General features: G+C 43.9%; 1 pseudogene; it reads left to right on the top strand.

Moving 5' to 3' along the window:
• The first annotated feature begins 303 nt into the window (after positions 1-303).
• Positions 304-1,528, top strand: LOC140844945 (olfactory receptor 1J1-like; annotated as a pseudogene).
• The last annotated feature ends 3,470 nt before the right edge of the window (positions 1,529-4,998 follow it).

Here is a 4,998-nt window from a genome sequence, read left to right as displayed (position 1 = left end):
TGCCACAGGGAACTATTAGGGACTGGCTCTGACACAGTGGCATAAATAACCCCCATAAGCTCATGAAATAGCATAGCACAGAGGGAAGGGCCCATGTATTCTTCCTCCCTGCTGCATTCTCACTTCCTAGTGGAGGGGAGGGTTGAGACTCTATGCTCAATTCAATAGATACAGATTGGCTGAAACCGTGAATGTCCTCTTGCTTCTCTGTGTGAGGGGGTTCTTCGCAGCTTTTAGTGTGATATTTCCAGGAGCCAGACTGGTAAGCACTGATAAGGCATGTATTTACTGGTGGAACAAATTAATAGGAATGTCACATAAAAGACGCTGTTTCCACAAAATATAATGGAGACAGTACCTCTATCATTTTTTCTCATATTCCTCTCCCTCCCTTATACCCAGCAGGAAACCGCCCAGGATGGGGCCTGGAAACCAGAGCAGCGTGTCCGAGTTACTCCTCCTGGGGCTCCCCGTCCCCCCGGAGCAGCAGGGCATGTTCTTCGCTCTGTTCCTGGGCATGTACCTGACCACGGTGCTGGGGAACCTGCTCATCATCCTGCTTGTCAGGCTGGACTCGCGCCTCCACACCCCCATGTACTTCTTCCTCAGCCACCTGGCCCTCTCTGACGTCTCCTTTGCATCCATCACTATCCTAAAGATGCTGACGAACACGCAGAGGCAGTGCCGATCTATCACATATTCCGGGGGCATTTCACAGGTGGATTTCTTTGTATTCTTTGGTTGTCTTGACAGCTTTCTCCGCACAGTGATGCGTATGACAGGTATGTGGCCATATGCCCTCTCCACTACACCAGAATCATGAGGGACGAGGTGTGTATCCCCCTTGTGGTTGGGTGCTGGTTGTTTTCTTTTGCCCGGACACTTATGCACACCCTCCTTATGAACCGCCTGTCCTTCCGTGCAGGGATGATCATTCCCCACTTGTTTTGTAATCTTGCTGTTGTGCTCAAGTCCTCCTGCTCGGACACCTCCCTCAATGAGCTGCTCATCCACACAGAAGGTGGACTGGTCTTCATCGTGACGGTGAGTGGGATCCTGGGCTCATATATCCACATTACAGTCATCATCCTGAAGGCTTCCCACTCCAAAAAATCTCCAAAGTCTTGTCTACATGTGGCTCTCACCTCTCTGTAGTGCTTTTATACTATGGGACACTCGCAGGTGTTTACTATTTCCCTGCATCAGGCAAGTTTGAAGACAAGAACATAATTTCTTCTGTGATGTACATGGTGGTCACCCCCATGCTGAACTCCTTCATTTAAAGCCTGAGGAATAATGATATGAAACGTGCTCTTCAGAAAATATTCAGATCCAAGAACGCCCCTTGGGGTCATTAATTCAATCCCCCTGTGCTGGGCACTCATGGGAGCTGTAAAGTAGCTCTCCTTTAAAAGATGTAACTTGGACAGCTCTTGTGCCCACAATCTCCCATTCTCAATTTATGTCTCCTCTCACCTTCTCTTCACCTGTTTGTTTACTTTCCCTACCTGCTCTCTGAATTCTGTGTATTAATGTTGTACAGTGAAATTCCAAGGTGTCCTTTGATGTTCACTACAAGCTTGTGAGACTTGTGTGTCCACCTCCCTGGGCTCTAAGAAATCTTATCTCCCTCTTTTTCTTCAGGGGTTGCCTTTATCTGTTACATAACCATGCATCTTGACATGAATTTTCTTTTCAGCACCAAACTTCCTTTATTTCATTTGCGAGGAATTTGGAAGAAGTTACCAAGCTTCTTTACCAAAGAAGTTACCAAACTGCCTTACCTACTGAATGGTGTCTGTCACAGGTGGCATTAACTTACATCATTTAAATGTGTATTTTATTTATTCCTCAGCACAAGCCACTGATAAGGCTGCTAATACTCTCCATGTTTCCAGAGGACCAAACTAAACCCCAGTGACACCAATATGTCCCAGTATTACAACCTAATGTCAGACATGTGAGACTTTAAAACCATGCGTTAAACCATGTAAGTTTATTGCCATTATCCTGATCTTTAACACCATTCACCAGTTTGGAAGTTTTGATCCTGAAGTAAGGCATAGAATAAGTACTCTTTAATGTTTCATTTAAAAATATCACTATACTTATGGTTAACTCATTCTCAAAGTTTATAGATTTCAAATATGTCCTTATACTTTAATATGTTCATCCAGAAGTCCTTCAGGATAAAATGAAAAGATACTGGATGGTGACTCCAATCCTACTAAGACACAAAACTCACCAGTAAAGCCATTACACAGGTAAAAGTCAAAGCCTGCATTATTGTACTTGTTTGTAACTCCTTTTTTGGCTTTCTTTTTGATTAAAAGGCAAATTCCTAAGACAATTAACCGTAAATCTATTTTAAAGGGCACACAATGTAAAAAGTGGCACTTGTGACAACAAAGTAGAGGGGGAGGGGTGGACATGAACAGGACCAGAGTTTTGTACACTGTCACAGCTGAGGTGGCACTAATTCCAACTAGGTTGCTTAAGTATAAGATGATAATCATAATTTCCAAGGAAATCACCAAGAAAATAATTAAAATATATACAGAAAAGGAATATTAAATGAAAATAAAAAGTATACACTAAAAGGAATTACACAGAAAAGAAGGCAGTAGTGGAAATTTCAAGAATAAAGCACATAGTCAGCAAGCAGAAATCAAATAGCAAAATGGCAGAAATGAATACTTCCTTCTCAGTAAGTACCTTAAATATAAATAGATCATAATCTTGGACTAAAAGGCGGTGATTTGAGGATGGATTTTTAAAAAAGCTTTATCCATCTATACACTGTTTTTAAGTGACTTACTTTTGGACACAATGACTTGAAGGAGTTGAAAAATGAAAGGATGGAACTAGATATTCCATGCAAAGGGTAACCAAAGAAGAACTAGGGGAGCTATACTAACACGAGCAAAAATTACTTTAAGGGGGCAGACCCAAGATGGCGAAGTGAGTAGAGCAGCAGCAATCTCCTCCCAAAACCACATTTATCTATGAAAATATAACAAAGACAACTCTTCCTAAAATAGACAGCAGAGGACACAGAACAACATCCAGACCACATCCACACCTGTGAGAAACCAGTGCCTCACGAAGGGCATAAGATACAAGCCCCAGCCCGGCGGGACCCGAGTGCCCCTCCCCCCAGCTCCCGGCGGGTGGAGAGGAGTCAGCAGGGAGAGAGTGGGAGCCCAGGACTGCTGAACACCCAGCCCCAACCATCCGGACCAGAGCGCAGACACAGTGCATGCGTGGGGTCCTGGATACTAGGGAAACAGGGAAGCAAGACTGGTGAGCGGGTGCATGAGACCAGTGACTGAGGGCAAAGAAAATCGTGCATTTTTCTCTTTTTTCTTTTTCTTTTTTTTTTTTAATTATTTATTCAATTTTTTTTTCTTTTGTTGTTGCTGTTGTTGTTTTGGTTTGGAGAGTGCTTTTTGGAAGTCTTAAAGGGGCAGGACAGGACACTTAGTCCAGAGGCAGGGAATCTGGGGATCTCTGGGCACTCTAACCCCCTGGGAAGCAGGGAGCACGGAGGCCCCTTACGGATATAAATAGCCTCCCCGCCGCTCCCCCTCCAACGGGGCTCCACCATTTTGGAGCAGCAGCCCAAGCCAGGCCACGCCCACAGCAACAGCGGAGATAAACTCCATACTAGACAGGCAGCAAGCAGAAGCCCTGTCTGTGCACAGCTGCCCGGCATAAGCCACTAGAGGTCGCTATTCTCCCAGGAGAGGAAGGCCACGAACCAGCAAGAAGGAAAGCTCCTCCAGCTGTCACTCGTACCAGCTCTGCAAACTATCTCTATCAACACGAAAAGGCAAATCTACAGGCAGACAAAGATCACAGAGACAACACCTGAGAAGGAGACAGACCTAACCAGTCTTCCTGAAAAATAATTCAAAATAAAAATCATGAACATGCTGAAGAATGCAGAGAAAAATGCAAGAGAAATGGGATGAGATGCAGAGAAAAATGCAAGAGCAGTGGGATGAAGTCCGGAGGGAGATCACAGATGTCAGGAAGGAGATCACAGAAGTGAAACAAACCCTGGAAGGATTTATAAGCAGAATGGATAAGATGCAAGAGGCCATTGAAGGAATAGAAACCAGAGAACAGGAACGCAGAGAAGCTGACAGAGAGAGAGATAAAAGGATCTCCAGTAACGAAACAATACTAAGAGAACTATGTGACCAATCCAAAAGGAACAATATCCGTATTATAGGGGTACCAGAAGAAGAAGAGAGAGGAAAACGGATAGAAAGTCTCTTTGAAGAAATAATTGCTGAAAACTTCCCCAAACTGGGGGAGGAAATAATCGAACAGACCACGGAAATACACAGAACCCCCAACAGAAAGGATCCAAGGAGGACAACACCAAGACACATGTAATTAAAATGGCAAGGATCAAGGACAAGGAAAGAGTTTTAAAGGCAGCTAGAGAGAAAAAGGTCACCTATAAAGGAAAACCCATCAGGCTAACATCACACTTCTCGACAGAAACCCTACAAACCAGAAGAGAATGGCATGATATATTTAATGCAATGAAACAGAAGGGCCTTGAACCAAGGATACTGTATCCAGCATGACTATCATTTAAATATGAAGGAGGGATTAAACAATTCCCAGACAATCAAAAGCTGAGGGAATTTGCTTCCCACAAACCACCTCTACAGGGCATCTTACAGGGACGGCTCTAGATGGGAGCACTCCTAAAAAGAGCACAGAACAAAACACACAACATATGAAGAATGGAGGAGGAGGAATAAGAAGGGAGAGAAGAAAAGAATCTCCAGACAGTGTATGTAACAGCTCAATAAGCGAGCTAAGTTAGGCAGTGAGATACTAAAGAGGCTAACCTTGAACCTTTGGTAACCACGAATCTAAAGCCTGCAATGGCAGTAAGTACATATCTCTCAATAGTCACCCTAAGTGTAAATGGACTGAATGCACCAATCAAAAGACACAGAGTAATAGAATGGATAA

The sequence above is a fragment of the Manis javanica genome, chromosome 2 (assembly GCF_040802235.1).
Source record: "Manis javanica isolate MJ-LG chromosome 2, MJ_LKY, whole genome shotgun sequence".
In the NCBI taxonomy this organism is placed as follows: domain Eukaryota; kingdom Metazoa; phylum Chordata; class Mammalia; order Pholidota; family Manidae; genus Manis; species Manis javanica.
This window is presented reverse-complemented; position numbering and strand designations above follow the sequence as displayed.